General features: G+C 42.9%; 1 protein-coding gene and 1 long non-coding RNA gene across 7 annotated transcripts in view; one reads left to right on the top strand and one right to left on the bottom strand.

Annotated features, from left to right (window-relative positions):
- Window positions 1-16,668, top strand: part of LOC131351949 (uncharacterized) — a 39,358-nt gene extending 22,690 nt beyond the window's left edge. Inside the window, exons 4-6 of one of the 2 annotated variants that reach the window (XR_009204456.1) lie at window positions 6,389-6,472; window positions 15,950-16,015; window positions 16,109-16,668. This is a non-coding gene — a long non-coding RNA (uncharacterized LOC131351949). Of the gene's footprint in view, window positions 1-6,388; window positions 6,473-15,949 lie in introns of both variants that reach the window. The other variant, XR_009204455.1, reaches the window with a different exon arrangement.
- Window positions 1-17,785, bottom strand: part of gse1b (Gse1 coiled-coil protein b) — a 237,559-nt gene that overhangs the window by 120,460 nt on the left and 99,314 nt on the right. The window lies entirely within an intron of this gene.

The following is a 17,785-nucleotide window of genomic DNA, read 5'->3' as shown; positions in this document are numbered from 1 at the left end:
TGAACACAGTCGTGTGACTGGAGCTCTCCCCTGAGGGGAGGAGAGAACAACACACACACATACACACACACACACACAGACACACACACACACACACACACAGCCCTACAGTACTGCTTTGAAAGCACACACACCACTCACTGCTGTTGTCCTCTGTGCTACACACACCAGGACTCGTCCTTTACAGCAGCTCTGTAACCATTCACGAAGGATAAACATTAAATATCTATCTATCTATCTATCTATCTATCTATCTATCTATCTATCTATCTATCTATCTATCTATCTATCATTACCAATTTATACAGCTGCTGTGCTATACAATTTTAAATCCCTTATTCATTGTAATCTCACACACACACACACACACACACACGACTTTAACGAGACCTTTTTGTAACACTCAGTTGTTCGTAACTATATTAACGACTCCACAGAAATCGATCCAAAACAAATTAAACAAGACATTCAATCAGGACATAAGTATTGGTGCCCTGTACGGGGAGGAAGAGTTGCTAGGCGTCTATGATAGCTGACTAGCTGCAAAGGCTAAGGGAGTGCGGTGCTCAGGACACTAGCTCCTTCACCGTTTAGCTGTCGTTTTTATCATTTTCTTCATTCATTTTGCCTTTTATGGAATGGGCGTGGCTAGATGTAAATCAGCTGTGTTGTAAACATGCCTGTGTGCAGGAAAATATTATCTATAGCACAACACTAAAATTCTAAAATTGTTCCAAACAGATTACAAAAACAGCATTGAATTACGTCACACTGGCTACAAATATACAGTTATTAAATGATTACAGTTTCTAAAACCAATTATTCTGACTATATAAAAAATATATATATTTGTTAAATTTTAAGGTTGTTAATATTTTGAGGTTTGGCAATTTTTCTCATTGTCTCAAATCCCAAACACGAACCTGATCGGTTAATCAGCTATATACTAGCATTACGTCTTTACGCTAGCAAAAACCATAATCATGTGAAATCGATCAATGCGTAATAAAGCAAAATTTCATTCTCTGGTGTCAAAACTTGCAGTGCAGCTCAACAGAAAAGACCTTTCTTCACTGATATGGTCCTTTTTTTTGTTCCTGTTTCTTTATGTCGACATCCTTTTCTCTTTCTTCCTGTTTCTCTCCTTAATCAATCCTCCTTTCTCCTTAGGTTTCTCGGCAGCTCCTCTCTTTTGTTTCACTCCTTCCTTCCTTTCCTTGTCCCTTCCCTGCGTCCACTCGCTGTGTTTAGAAGGCGCTTAAGCTATCAGCAAGTGAGCGATGCTTCACATTTGTCATTCTCCTCAACACACACACACACACACCTCCATCAATCTGCAAATGCATACACAAGGCTAAACAGATAACCGCTACAAAATCAACACGCTCTCCCGGGTTTTATGTCCTCTCAGGTTTCCTCTGGGCAGACAGAGAGTCTGGGTGTGCATTCAGCCTGGTCGTGGACACCATGTTCTGCACTCTCTGTTTTTAAAAGCGTTTAGTCGAGCCCCCGGTCTCCCCGAAAAACCCCTCTCCTCCCCACTGTGGCAGACGGCAGAGTTGTGTTTGACCTTTGATCCGCAGTCACTAATTACAGCGGGGTGGCGACAGTTCGAGTGCCTCGCCTCCAGCTTTGCTCAAGCACATCATCTAATTGGAAGCTCTTTCACCCTCCACTGGCCCAGATTCCACTGACTGAGTCCTGACAATGGGGAGAACCCCCTCCTCTCCTCACCCTCTTTTGCTAACTACGCTTCCCCATTCATTTACAAGGTGCTGCTTCTCTAAACCTCTGCGCTGCAGGTTTGGACCCGAGTCATGAATTCGTGCTCTCGAAGACACACAATACGCTTGCTGTTCAAAAAAAAGCTGTTGCTAGGCAACCAGGAGACATTTGACTCCTGACCCTTGAGTAGATAATAACAGAAGCTAGCTAGTCGTTTAAACAAACAAGAACCCTTTATTTTTGTCACATGTACATTATAGCAGAGTGAAATTGTATTGTCGCATATCCTAGCTTTGGAGGTTGGGGTCAGAGCAGAGCGCCCTTGAGCAGGGAGGATTCATGGCTTCACTCAGGTGCCCAAAAGGGGCAGCTTAGCAGTGCTGGGGCTTAAACCCTTGACTTTCCGATCAACCATAGCCTTAACCACTGTATGAACAGCGGAAATGGGACAAAATGATCCGATATAATAATATTTTTCTCCAATGTGTTGCTAATTTACCAAGAAAAGTCACGATTTGTCTACAGTTATCACACTTAGCTTCAACCGTTTCAACCAGATTGCCATACTGAGAAATACCACATCACACCGCAACATGTGCACATGAAGCTTTCAGAGATTTTTGTAACTTTAAAGTGGTGAAGACCACAAGAGTGGGCTGCTTATGCGGAAACGTCTGTTACCCACTTGGCGGCCATCTTGGCATAGCTCCCGTGTAGTTATTTTCAGTCATACGAGTTAGACGAGGTTCAGACCGTATACGCTCAAATGAGGAGAGACACATATACCGGAAATGTATCGATGAGATGTTTCAAACATTGAAATCTTTTTCTACCAGTACACTGGTGGTCCAGTCCACCGAGGAATGGAGATGGATTTAAGGCACATTTTTTAATCAGAGTAAAGAAATGAACGGTCACCACAGCTGATGTATTACATAAGCCCTGTCCCTTCTGCACAAAGAACCAATCACACAGCATCGTTCTTCATTTAAGCAGGCGGCCTGTCTCTTCTCAAACCGTGTTTGTTTGAAATCAAAACAGGAAGTGGTCATGTCTGGAGTTTGACATCATTTTGTTGCCATAACAACAAGCAGTTTGCTGATTGGTATTAGACAAGACATGAAGAAATCCTAATATTCCACCTGAATGAGAAACAACTGCTTACCTGGCAAGCTAAATGCTATGCAAACGCTAATGCTGCTGTTAGCAAAACTTCCTTTGAGATGCTATACATTCAGAATAAATAGCTAAAATATAAATATGATTTAAAAAGAAGTTAAAATCATGTGCTATCTTGTTTGTATAGGTGTAAAATTCTCTCATGGATATTCATCTTTTTAATACGTTGCCAACTTAGTAAATGTACAAAACATGATTTTGTATACATTTGTGATTTTATGTATAATATTTTTAAAAAGTTTTACTATTCCAGCAAGGTTTAGCTTAAATACAGATCTTCATCCGTTGTGAACCTAAAAACCTAAAAAAAAAAAAGCAATTGAAGTTCCTCAAGGCTCAATTGTAGGACCGCTTACATTTTTTTATTTTTAATTTATTTTCCTTCCTTCCGACTATTTTACACCAGCTTTCTCCTAAACCCTCCTTATATCTTACTATTTATTGTTTTCTGTCTAGATTTCTTCCTCGTCTGTCTCTGTTTACGTAAAGGCCGGACAACCACAGAGCCGCATTCCAATCCCAGACGCATCGTCTTCCTCGTTGTCGTTGTCCAGGCCTCCTCCAGGACATAACATACACACACTCCCCTCACACACACCCCCAAAGGGACCATCACTTCCCTCCCCTGGCTCATGAGGTCAGAGGTCAAACTTTAAATAACACATCAGAGTCTGCTCCCACCCCCGTGTCTTGCACATCCGACCCTATGACCTTTACATGTACACACACACACACACACACTGCACTATGCATTACTTACTGTAAAAGCCCAGTTGCTGATTTTATTTTAAACAATACACTCCAAAATATTCACGGAATTTCCGGAAAAGAAGAGAGTACAGGATTCAATAGAGAGAGGTCAGCACTTTTGACCCTTCATGCTTTCAGACAGCTTGTCTGCCGTGTTGCCACATTCAGACGCTGACCTGTGACCTCTGACCTTGCCCTGAGCTCCACCTGTACCGGCGTGAGCAGGTGGTGGACGCAAGACACGGGGAGATCAAAAAGGTCAAGAGTGAGATGATCTTGACTCCGCCTTGGCCACGCCCCCTGAAGTCTAGAAAAGTCAACCTGCTTTGAACTGACAACAAAAAAAACGGGCAGAGTGACCATGCAGCAGCTGTTCAAGAGGTGACAAAATTAGTGGATGGACAGGTGGAGGAAATACAAGCCTACACACACACACACACACACACAGACATGCGCGCACACACACACACACACACACACACAGGATAATAGATACTCTAACTTATAAGTCAGGTATGATAGCTTGTCTTTAATTTTACTCAAGCACCAAATTCATTAAATTTCTTTCATTCCATTGCTAACAATTCATTTAAAAATCACGGATTTCTTTAGAATTTTTCCCCTAGAATAAACGATGCTGCATTTAAAACGCATCTTAAATTCCGTCGCCACATTCCTGTGCCAAATATCTCTATCGACAGCTCTAATTAAGATGAACGTTCGAGGTTGCCAGGTTGTTCATTAATTCCTTGTCTGTATCATAAATCACTTTTATACCTTTACCTTTTATTAGCGGTGTAAAACTCGATAAAAAATCTGCGACATATTTTGATACAAACCCAATAACAGGTCTGTGAGCAGCCATCTTGAACAAGATTTTCTAATCTGAATTTAACGCTCTGATTTACGGTATCATTTCTATCGTACCAGCAAACCCAGGGCACACGCCCCACACTGTTTAAGACTAAAAAATCTATTTAAAAAATGATAAAGAATGTCAAATTGTTGCTCTGGTGATTTGATTTATATTCCAACATTAGTTTTAGCAATGTCACCAAGCGTGCATAATATTAACGTACAAAAAGATTTGCCTTCTGTACATCATATGAATCTGGACAGCTTTCATCATAGGCTGCTTTCGGTCACTTTTTTTTATATGGTGGCCTACAAGGCAGATCACAGACCTTTCAATGGCTCGCATATATGTTTGCGAAATCACTGCCATCGCATCAACAATGCATTTTTATACAATTCACTCTCGTCCTCTGACCCTTTCCCCAACCCTCCACTATCCTTTTATCTCTCGCTCGCTTTTCCCTCTCTTTCTCTCCCCTTCATGGAGGAGCATCCATTATGTATGCCTCATGCACCGTCTCTTTACACAGGTCAGGACTATCTCTATCACTGACACTTTCTTGGGGGGGTTTAGTCACATACCAGCCCCTGAACTGGATAAGGAATCCTCCCTGCTCTTCCATCTGTCCCATTCCTCTCCTCTTCCTCCTCCTCCTTTTACGACATTCACCACCATCCCCTCAACCTTTTCTTTATCGTATTTAGAGATAATGGGAATAGAGGCAAAGGATTAAGCATGAAAAACTGAGACAGAAGGGATTAAAAATAAATTTGCTTTTTCCGCTGTTAATCCCTGCTGCTCTGTGTTGTAGTGTTTATGCATTCCTTATTGGACATGTTTCCCAAAGGCAGATCTAAAGAGTGGTACAGGGTGGTGCAGGGTGGAACAGAGTGGAGCAGACTGGGGCAGGGTGGAACAGAGTGGGGCAGGATGGAACAGGGTGGAACAGAGTGGGGCAGGGTGCAACAGTTTGGTGCAGAATAAAAACAGGGTGGTACATAGTGGTGTGGGGTGGAAAAGGGTGGGGTAGGGTTGAACAGGGTTGGGAGGGGTAGAACAGTGTAGGGGCAGGGTGGAACAGGTTGGCACAGGGTGGTATAGGGTGGAAGAAGGTGATAAAAGAAGGTGGTGTGGGGTGGCACAGGGTGGGGCAGGGTGGAACAGGGTGGTGGAAGAGGTGGGTGCTGTGTGGCACAGGGTGGAACAAAGTGGGGCATAGTGGAACAGGGTGGTACAGTGTGATACAGGGTGGTATAGGGTAGTGAAGGCTGGAACAAGTTAGGGCAGGGTAGAACAGGGTGGTCAAGAAAAGAAATAAACCCAGAAAAGTGCTGGGCAGAGTGGAAAAAGCTTGTGCAGGATGGCACAGGGTGGGTCAGGGTGGTGCAGGATATAACCGAGTGGGGCAGGCTAGAAAAGGGTGGTGCAGGGTGATACAAGGTAGTGCAAGGTGGTGTAGTGTGGTACAGGGGAGTGCAGAGTGGTGAAGGCTGGAACAGGGTGGTACAGGGTGGTGCAGGGTAGAATAGGGTTGGACAAAGTATAAGAAGGTTGTGCAGGTTGGCATAGGGTGGGGCAGGGGGATGCAGGGTAGATCCGAGTGGGGTAGGGCAGAAAAGGATGGTGGAGAGTGATACAAGGTGGTACAGTATGGTATCTACCCTCTTCTTCCCTCCATCCTTACTGCCTGCCATCCCAACCATCAACCTCCCTCTTCAACTATGACAAGAGTTAATCCCAGATTTGTCCTCTTTAGCTTGACTTTTATCATGTTCTCATCCTGTTTCTCTTCTCAGATCTGTTATCTTTAAGGATTAAAGATCTCTATCCTTGTACACTGTGTGTGTGTGTGTCTGTATGTGTGTGTGTTTTATACAGCTACCAGAGTAAAGCTTGACCCTGTAATCAGTGTGAGCAGAAACAGAGGAGGACTTCTTTGGCAGTTACGGGTCAGAGGTCATGGTGAGTCAGCCATTATCCACTCCATTGGTCACATTCCTCGGCTTTATGCCCAGAGAGGTATTTTATGGACACACACACACTCTCTCTCTCTCTCACACACAAAACTGGCACCTCTGTTGCGTAGGAAAGGTGGAATGTGGGGGAAAATGTACAGGCACTGGTTCAAGTCCAGGTTGTATGTGAGGAATGAGTGAGTGCTGAGATTTTGCTGAGTAAATATCACCTGCTCTGAGTCATCATGGCTGATTCAAACACCGAATCCGACACCAGTCCCTCCGTCTCGAGTCGTCATGCTGCTCTCCGGAACCAGAGCTCCACTGTTTCTGGATTAGTCTTGGTGCATTCCAGCACAGCAAACATGGAGGAGGCATTCATTTACTTTTTTTGTTTCTTCTTTTTGCTTTGAGCTGGTTTTGCCGTTTGATATTAGAAACATGTACACAAAAACACACCCACGGTTTTGACTTGCCCCTGGTGTGAAAACAAATATATATATCACACAAACGTTGTGCTTTTTTTTAGTTGTGCCATGTTGCCTCTGCTGAGAGGAAATACAATTATTTAAAAATCTTAAGAACTAAAAAGGCAAGACTTTTAAGTGGAAACACTTCCTGCTTCTGAGTCAGTTTTTTTTTATTCCTGAGCTGTAGTTACAGGGAGATTTCTAGTTCCAGATCCTGGGTCAGTACTTTTATTCCTGGGTTGAATTTCTTCAAACATTTCTAATTCATGCTCCTGGGTCAGTACTTCCTGGGTTTTAGTTCCAGGAACATTTCTTCTTCCTGCATTTGGGTCAGTACTTCCTGAGTTGTAGTTCCAGGAACATTTCTACTTCCTGTTCCTGGGTCAGTAGTTCCTTGGTTGTAGTTCCAGGAACATTTCTTCTTCCTGCATTTGGGTCAGTACTTCCTGAGTTGTATTTCAAGGAACATTTCTACTTCCTGTTCCTGGGTCAGTAGTTCCTTGGTTGTAGTTCCAACAAAATTTTTACTTCCTGCAACTGGCTCAGTAATTCCTGAGTTATAGTTCCAGAAACATTTTTACTCACCACATCTGGGTTGGTAATTCCTGAGTTTTAGTTTCTGAAACATTTCTACTTCAATGATTCTATTAATCCCATGGGGAAATTGCTTAAATACTTAATGCTCTTGGGTCAGTACTTCCTGAGTTTTAGTTCCAGGAACATTTCTACTTCCTGCTGCTGGGTCAGTACTTCCTGAGTTTTAGTTCCAGGAACATTTCTACTTAATGCTCCTGGGTCAGTACTTCCTGGGTTTTAGTTCCAGGAACATTTTAGCTTCCTGCCCCTAGGTCAGTACTTCCTGGGTTTTCGTTTCGGGAACATTTCTACTTCCTGCTCCTGGGTCAGTACTTCCTGATTTGTAGTTCCAGAAACATTTCTACTTCCTGCCCCTTTTTCAGTACTTCCTTGGTTGTAGTTCCAAGAGCATTTTTATTTCCTGCAACTGGCTCAGTACCTCCTGGGTTTTAGTTCCAGGAACATTCGTAGTTACTTCCTGCTTGTGAGCCAGAACTTTTCTACAGATCAGGAACTACAGGGCAGAGCTTTCTGTTCTGAACATAGCAGATTGGTCGAGTCTTGGCATCTTTCATGTTTGTTGTGCTTTGATGTAACCAGCCATGAACTCTGGAGTTCTTCTTCAGGAGAGGTTCCTGAATGTCGCTACCATCGATATGATGAAGACAGATTGAAAGACAGAGCTTAAGCTGCTTACTCCTGGATATAATTTATCTCCAAATTCAGAATTCGGGCTGAAATGTGGAGGCTCAGATGAATATCAAAAAATGGAGTGATGACTAAAACATGGAAGCTACTCGGCAACCCCACCTTCCTGAGATAGAAGGTACAAACATGGGAGGATTACAAACTCTTTCTTTTTTACCCTGGCCTTGTAGCCTCTAGCCTTCCCCTGTCCTTTTCTTATTCCTTTCTATCCCCTCTTAACGCACAGTTGCCAGCAGGGTCAGGAACCTGGGATGAGTGGAACTCATTATGGAGTCCCCTCATTTCCATTCAGAGCGGGAGCCTCAGAGGAACAGGGACGAGGAGCTGCATTCAGCACAACACAGCAGCGTGAAAGACTGATGGCACACAGACACAGCCTCTAATATCACGCTAGAGAAAGTAATGGAAACGAAGAGATTGTGAGAGATAGAGAGAGAGAGAGAGAGAGAGAGAGAGAGAGAGAGAGAGAGAGAGAGAGAGAGAGAGAGAGAGAGAGAGATGTCTGCTATCATCAGCAAAACATTTAATAAACATGAGCTCCGGTCCATCAGCACGCAGGGACCAGCTAAGAGGTTATGCAAATCGAACAGCATCCTAGAAGAATGGGATGAAGAGGAGACAGGACGGAAAACAAGAAATGAAAGCGCTGGAGGAATGAATTAAGAGCGTAGGAGGAAATAAAAAAGGAATATAGCGAGACAGGAGACGCACATGTACTGAAAGCTCTCTCAAGGTTTCGATTCGTGATGTTATACTAAAAGCCTATGACCACACACACACACACACACACACACACACACATCCTGGTTGATCTCTGAGTCAACAAGGTCAGAGGTTAAGATTAGCTTAAATTCACAAAATCACAAACCTGACACACTGATTAGCATAAACTAACAGGTTACTAATTCCCAGTTAACTAGCTAAACTAAATCAGCTCCGCTTGAGGTAACATTCCTTAGCAACCGTTACTAGCATCATTTATTGTGTAGCCTCATTCACAAACCAGCAGGAAGCTACTGTGATGTAAACTACACTAGCTGTGCTCATGCTAACACATGATCACGTTGTGGCTCTCTGATTAAATCGATCTCCTGCTCAAATTTAATTTAATTCCAAACACGAGAGAGAGAGCGAGAGAGAGAGAGGTTCTTGTCTCACTTGTTCTTTTTAACATCATCAGTTCAATACATTTCGAAGCATCTTTCCGAACCCAAGTTCATGCCATCGTTTTTATCCTCCGGTCTTTTGTCCATGGCCGTAATTTTCCAAACTGTTTAGTTTGAGACCAAAACTGCTGAGAAATTCTCCTTTGGAATGCGCACATGTGACTTTTCCCCAGCGAAGTAGCACATTTGTTCGCGACTAATTATATTTTTAAACTATTGGCTGCCATCTGTTTGCTAACGTTTGGAAGGAAATGTAAATGGGAACGCGACTGAGGAAACATCGAGAGCAACATTTGGATTGATAAGCGACACAAGATTGTGTTTGCGCGTGCTTGTGTGGGCGGAAGTGTGACATTCGCACATTTTGGATGACAAAACACACAGATTTGAGGGCCCAGGTGTGTGTGCAGCAGAGTGTCTGTCTCACAGGACGGCTGTGTCCGTCTTCAGTGCTGTAGCGAGCCACACACACACATACACAGCTCCTCCTGTCTGATTACACACTCTGTCTGGTCCACCATGTTGCCTGAGTCGACGCCAGGCTGCACTGAGGCCTCCATCCTGGCTGAAGTTCAGCAGACCCTCTTGTTCCACCTGCTGCCCCCTCGTGGGGTCTCTTACATACTTTACATATTTTCCACCGAGGTTCCTTGACGTTTTGTTTCCTGCAGGAGCCATGACACCACCATGATGCTTTGGTTATTAGCTTAAGTCCAACATGTGAAGCTTGTGTTTGACCGAACAGCGTCATTCTAAAAGTGTCTAAATATGGAAAGTATATACCGTGGAACCATGGTCCAGAAACCATTCCTTAGTTTCTAATGAAGTTCCTCTAGTGGAGATAAGACACCCAAGAATGTTTTGGGGTTCCAGACAAGTTCAAAAACCTTCCTGAAATGGAAATGTATGGTTCCTGAAGTTGCTGTTATTATGAAAAGGTTCCTGGGGTAAAATGGTCCTAAAGTTCCTTAGGTTCCTGAAAAAGTCTAATGTTTAAAAATAATCCTGTTTTCTATTAAAGATTTCTGTCAGTTTTTCTGTGGTTTGTTTGCTGAAAATGGCTCTGAAAATTCATGGGTTCCTAAAAGGTTCCTGCTGAAAATATGTGCCCAAAGTTCCTGAGGTAGCTTCTACACAGTCTGAAAAGTTCCTTCTAGGAAATAATTTATACCTGGGAAATGTGCTTATCATTTATGAAAATGTTCCTGGGTTCCTGAAACTGTCTCGAAATCCTGGTTCTCTTTTGTGTTCTTTCATTGGTTCCTTCTCGTTTTTTATGGGTTCACTGGTTCCTCAGAATGATTATGTTGTTGAAAATATGCCTAAATTTCTTAGGCCCCTGGCTTCTTAGAAATTTTCAAGGGTTCCTTAAAAACGTTTTCAGAAAAGGTTAATGTGATGGGTCCTGAAAATGTTCCTGGGTTCCATAAAAGAATCTTGGGTTCTTGAAAAGGTTCCTGTTCCTTAGACAAGTGGTTATATTCTCATATTGCTTATTAATATTGACCTAAGAAGACAAATAATCAGCTCAGCACCAACAAAAGAGCCCCCCCACCACACAGACACACACACACACACACACAATACAGGTCAAAAGAGGTCCATCTCAGCAAGACCTCTGACCCCCAGTGACCCCTAACCTCCTCTCTCGGCTCCTCACAAACACACACATGCCATCCTAAACACAGTCCTGTCCAGTCAATGCCATAAAACCCGCCCTGCCATCCTGACCCTGCGTGACCTCTGACCTGACCTTCTGACTCCTGGCCTTGAAACATAAATCAGCACTGCTGCGTCACTGGCAGGCCAATCAGTGTCCACCTCATCGTCCTTGCACATTCCATGAGAGGACAAAATGCAAATTGCGAATTCGGGTCTTTAACCTAAGGACACAAAGTACCAGAACTTGGTAAGTTTGTGTTTAACCCATCAGCAGAGATATAGAAACTACAGACTTTGGAGCAATGGTTCAGGAACTAATATTTAACCATTGTTTTCCTCAAAAGGTTCCTGTTATTTATAAGAATTGTATTGTATAAGAATTTTGCCTTCTTAAATGGTGGAAATGCTGCTGGGGTTCTCATAAGGTTCCTAAAGTTCCAGGATCTTTAAATGGTTCCTAAAAAGGTGCCTGAATTTCTAATGGTTCCTGAACCTATTATGAAATCTGCTTAGGATCTTAGACAATGCTCCTGGTTCCTGATCAGGTTCCTAAAGAAGTAGAAGAAGTTTGTGTTTAAAGGTTTTGAAGTATTCCTGGGTTTCAAAAAAAGGTTCCTGAATTGGTTCCTCTTATGGAAATGTTCTTTCTTTCTTTCTTTCTTTCTTTCTTTCTTTCTTTCTTTCTTTCTTTCTTTCTTTTAAATCCTCTCTCCTTTCTTTCTTTCTTTCTTTCTTTCTTTCTTTCTTTCTTTCTTTCTTTCTTTCTTTTTCTTCTAAACCCTCTCTCCCTTCTTTCTTTCTTTCTTTCTTTCTTTCTTTCTTTCTTCTAAACCCTCTCTCCCTTCCTTCTTTCTTTCTTCCTTTCTTTCTTTCTTTTTCTTTCTTTCTTTCTTTCTTTCTTTCTTTCTTTCTTTCTTTCTTTCTTTCTTTCTTTCTTTCTTTTTCTTCTAAACCCTCTCTCCCTTCTTTCTTTCTTTCTTTCTTTCTTTCTTTCTTTCTTTCTTTCTTTCTTTCTTTTTCTTCTAAACCCTCTCTCCCTTCTTTCTTTCTTTCTTTCTTTCTTTCTTTCTTTCTTTCTTTCTTTCTTTCTTTCTTTCTTTCTTTCTTTCTTTCTTTCTTTCTTTCTTTCACGCCATTATAATTATTGCTAATTAGAATCACATGGTTTTGGACCATAAACTACAACCCCAGGTTCCTGTTTGTGGTTCGTTCTTGTTTGCGAATGTTCGGTTAAACTTCACTTATTCAGCAGCCCATGTTTTGCTAATGCAGCACGCTGTAATTAATTTAGAAACGCACTCTACAAAGTAACAGCTTTATGCCTCGAGCGCGGACAGACGGAACCGATCGGGAAAAACGACGACAGTTTGGTGAGCGCTGAACTGTCCGAAGACCTCGGACGGGGCGCGGAGCTGTAAAAAAGCTATGCTATATTTCACCCAGCATGCTAACTGAGGATGATATAGCGCATGATAAAAGCAGCTCGCTGCCTTGTGACAGATAATCATTCGTTTCCTGCGTCTCAGCATTTCGCCTCTCAGACGTGGCGTCTGGCATATGGACAGCTTTATAGCACAGAACTCAATCACAGACGTCCCTCAGGAACACACACACACACACACACACGCCATATGACGAGTGCAGGGCTGATACATAACCCTAAACCATCATGCTCTGACTGTCCTGCTCTTAGTAATTAAATCAGCTGTACTCTAAATCAGCTGTCTTTAGACAGGGACGTGAGAGGTGTGTAAATTAAAGCGCCTCCTATTGGACAAAAAAAAACACTCAGAGATTTAGATTTGATTTAATTCCATACACATGCATTTTGTAATGTATTACACCATAAAGATTATACTAGCTAATGACTTAGTAGTATATTATCTGAACCAGTGTGTGTGTGTGTGTACAGGAAACATTCCTGCTAAGCTTTACTACATTCTGCATTGGACCAGTGTGTTTGTTTTTAAGGACTTTGCTGATTCGAGGGAAAAAAAGTGTCTCTCACCCCTTTAGATGGCGTTAGAGGGTGTTTGAATGTTTGCATGCACAGATGGCGTGTGTGTGTATGTGTGTGTAGTGTTATGCTAAATCCAGCTCGCTCCAGTAGTCTAGCTCACTTCATCTCTCTGGTGTCTGAGCGGCTCAGCGTTCGTTCTTTCTAGCGCTCACCGTCTCCTACCCCCCACCTCCGTGCTTCAGGTCGTGTCTCCGAGGCTCCGAGGGTCCTGGTCACTGTTTCGCAAAGCTATGAAAGATGGACGGAGGAGGATAAAAAGAGAGAGGAGGCCTCAGCGGAGCCTGCAGCCTTCCTGTCTGTACACGGGAGCTCAGCTAACAGGATTAACCCAGCTGAAACGCTTTTAGTCTGATCCTCCAGAGAAGGAGAGAGAGACAGACAGGAGGAGGGAACGAGAGATGAAAAAGAAGAGACAGAAAGAAGCTTGCCATCTTCAACACTGACCGCAGACACCGTTCTTCTCAAAACGTCCACATGGGAAGGATTCTGGACGTAGCGCTCGCTCAGATTCAAGAAAGAAAGAAAGAAAGAAAGAAACGCCGATGCTGATCTGTGTAATAGGTGTTCAATTATTCAACTATTACAACTTTCTTCTTTCCTTCCTTCTTCTTTCCTTCCTTTCCTCTCTCTCTCTCTTTCTTTCTTTCTCTCCCCCCTCCCCTTTCTCCCGAGTGAAGTAAATACAGAAAGACTATAGACTGCAGAACTCCTCTAGTAAACACAACTCCAGTGAGTTCTTTACTCAAGTACAAAAGTGTGAACTCTTATTAAATAATAAAAATACAAAAATAACCACTAATAAGGGAAAAATGCCTGTGGCTTAAACCGTAGAACGCAGAGAGAGAGAGAGAGAGAGAGAGAGAGAGAGAGAGAGAGAGAACAGCAAGAAACCAAGTGAATTAAAAGAATACTAAGCATTTTCTCCATTTCTTTACAAACCAGAGACACACAGTCCATCAGACCTTCAGCTCACCGGAGCCAGGGTTCAGCATCCACAGATCAAATGGAGCTGTTCAGGTCCCATGCCCTTTCCCCTTCGGTGAATCGGCTATTCCAATGGTAGATTTAGTTTCTCTTTTGGTCTGACTGAAATTATAGCAAAAATAAACCTTAAAAAGCAACAGAAAAGTCTAGTTTTTCAGGTGTCCACTCTTTGTCCAGCATATTGCCATAGCAAGAGATGAAAAAATGGTTAATTCTGTGGAAAATGTTAATGTTTTTACCTCAGCGCTTTCAGAAATCATTAAAGCTAACTAATGACTGCTAATAAGTCTGACAATATAAACTAGCTTATACAGTAAGAAACTAGCATAGCGCTAAAAATAGAACAGAGCACCCACGCCACTGATCTGTCAACAAAAAACACACGAAAAATCACCTAGCTTGCCGAAGGTAACGTTGGTATCGTGGGTTGACTCTTTCCAAACAGCTTTCACTGACTGAAAAAAGTAATCGTGAAGTTCGTAAACTCGCTTCACTTGGCTTTCCACTGACGCTAACAAGTTCTGAGCGGCTCCCGGACGTACGTGCAACTTAGCCAGCATTCGGTTCATTCGTATGCTGAAAATGCTTCGTATGCTGATACAAATTGCCTGCAAAATTTCAATTCTTAAGGCGAAAATTAGCATGAGAGAGCATTCATATGCTAAAGTTCCACTGTATTTGACTCCTGGAAATCACTAATTTTTCCTTGGACTAGAAGTTGAGGACTTGCTAGCGTTAAAAGTTCTGGATCTCAGTACAAGTATGTGTGTTGTGTGTGTGTGTGTGGGCCACACGGCGTAGTGCTGATTTCTCCTCGTTAGCCTCATGTTGGCTCTGGTCAGGGCCGTCAGATCACAGAACATCCAATTACTAAAGCTCTAAGTCGATTAAGTTGAATTTGATTTAGTCAGCAGTGGTTAGTGGGCTGTGTAATGCACACCGGCGCTGGCCACAGTGCAGCCGGATACGGCCGTGTCTTACACACTTACACACACTGTCTAATGATGCGTAGCTTACAGATGTGGAGAGGTGGAGAGGCTGACGCAGAATGAGGCGGAGGAATGTGAGAGAGGTTGTTAATCAGGGTCAGTAGAGTCCACATTATTATTATTATTATTATTATTATTATTATTATTATTATTATTATTATGTAAGTCTTTAATTTTTGAGCAGGAAAAAAGTAACACAATAACACACTCATACACACACACACACACATCTGTGTACACACACACACACACACACACACATATGCATACATGTGCACGTACACACAAACACACGCATACACACAAACACCTATGTGAAATATATGTACGTACACACACATATGCATACATGTGCATGTGCACACACACACACAAACACACACACACACTTGTGCCTATGTACACATAAATGTACACCCACACTAACAGACACACACACATGCAAACACACACACACATTCAGACAAACACACACTCACACACCTATGTATACACACACGCACACACATGCATAAATGTGCACACACACACACACATGTACACACACACTAACAGACGCTCACACACACATATGAACACACACATGCATATGTTTACATGCAAACACATACACACATGCAGACACACACTCACGCCTATGTAAACTCACTTTTACGCACACATTCACTCACACACACACACACAAACCCCCCACCCCCCACTCCCTCCTCCTCCACAGTAAGTACAAAAGATACACTTCTGTGCTCTGATTAATAAAGGTCAATTAGCAATTAAAATTTCCATATTTAATCAGCCCCCCGGGGTTGCGTTTGCCCTCCTCTTCTTCTCTCCTCCCTTCTTCTGCTCTTCTTCCCTCCCCTCTCCCTCATCTCGTCTCATTCTGTCTATCCTCTGTTCTTCCTCCTGCAGGGACACACTGCCTCTTGCTGGGAGGAAAAAAGACTGGAGATATGATAAGCTGTAAACATGCGGAGGGTATTTCAAACACACACACACACACACAGACACACACACTCTTCTGCCTTATACAAATGCACCCTCCTTTCTTCCTCCTCCTCCTCCCCCCAGGTGCCCTGCCATCGCAGGCGTGCGTCCTTCTGACAACTGCCTTCCCTCATTAATCTTGATGTGTCTGCTCACCGCTGCATTCTTCCACGGGCTTTCAACCCTCTCGCTAATTGCAATTAATCACCAGGCGAAACAGATGCTAGGAACAAACGCTCAAAAACAGGGAGGAGGGAACATGGGGAGGTGGGAAGGGTAGAGGAGGAGGAGGAGGAGTGTTGATGAAGCTGTCAGCAGGCGCTGATGGGTGCGAGGGGTAAAAGGGTGCGAGGACGAGCGCGACCCTGTCACTAAAACCCCCCACAGAATTCATCAAATCCTCCTGCATTATAGCCACAATAAGGGCTAACCCAACAGAGACCAGACAGAAACAGAGGGCGGGGTCAGAGATAGAACAAACAAACAAACAAATAAATAAACAAATAAATGGACAGTAATGCTGATCTGTGTAATAGGTGTTTGATTATTAAACCTGACGCCTGATCTGCTCCTTAACTCGAATCCTTTCACGCCAAGAAAAGAAAAGAAAACAAGCTAATATAATTATCTAATGTTACTCATTACACCATGCTTACAAAATAACAACTGATGGATAGAATTAATTCATTAGAATCGAAATAATTACAATAAAGGAAGAGAAATTAAAATGAAATAAGAGAACAGGAAATTAGTACAAATAACTTAAAAAAGTCTCACAGCTCAGAATTTTCCCTTCCTTCCTTCCTTCCTTCCTTCCTTCCTTCCTTCCTTCCTCTTCAATTCATTTTTTCCTTCCTTCCTTCCTTCTGTCCTCCCTCCCTCCCTCTTCAATGCATTCCTCTCCTTTTCTTTCCTTCCTCCCTGCATCTTCCATGCATTCCTCTTCCTTCCTTCCTTCCTGCCTCCTAAATGCATTCCTCTCCTTTTCTTTCCTTCCTTCCATGCCTATCTTCCTTCCTACATCTTCCATGCATTTCTCTTCCTTCCTTTCTTCCTTCCTTCCTTCCTTCCTTCCTTCATTCCTCTCCTTTTCCTTCCTTCCTCCCATGCCTATCTTCCTTCCTGCATCTTCCATGCATTCCTCTTCATTCCTTCCTTCCTTCCTTCCTTCCTTCCTTCCTGCATATTCCATGCATTCCTTTTTCTTCCTTCCTTCTTTCATTTCCACATTTTTCATGCATTTCTCTTCTTTCCTCTCTCCACTTATCTGCACTCAGGTGTAAATTTGTGATTATTATCAGCATTAAATCGTCTCTCCGTATCTCAGCTCTGATGTTTTCTGGTCAGTGGGTAAAACTGCTTTATTTAATTCAGTCAGCTCTGAACTCCACAGCTCACCTGCTCGGGTAAAAAGGTCTCAGCAAACAACATGTACGCTGGCTTGCATTAACACACACACACAGAAAGAGAGAGAGAGAGAGAGAGAGAGAGAGGAGAAAGAGCAGTCACAGAAAGTGCAGAAGCAGATCTAATCAGTGGGTGTGTGTATATGAGCTTTGGACTGAAATATTAAAGATGGCCGCCCCCGCGGTGCTCATCCCTGCCTGCTCAAAAATGGCCTCAGGACACACAGCAAGGCAAAAGAGCAAGCAGAAAACCACGGAGAGCAACATTAACAGCCTCTCGAAAAACGTGTGTGTGTGTGTCTGTGTGTGTGTGTGTGTCTGTGTGTGTGTGTGTGTGTGTGTGTGTGAGTGTGTG

Source organism: Hemibagrus wyckioides, linkage group LG04 (assembly GCF_019097595.1).
Source record: "Hemibagrus wyckioides isolate EC202008001 linkage group LG04, SWU_Hwy_1.0, whole genome shotgun sequence".
Classification (NCBI taxonomy): domain Eukaryota; kingdom Metazoa; phylum Chordata; class Actinopteri; order Siluriformes; family Bagridae; genus Hemibagrus; species Hemibagrus wyckioides.
Note: the sequence above shows the minus strand (reverse complement) of the source record. Positions and strands in the feature narration are given on the sequence as shown.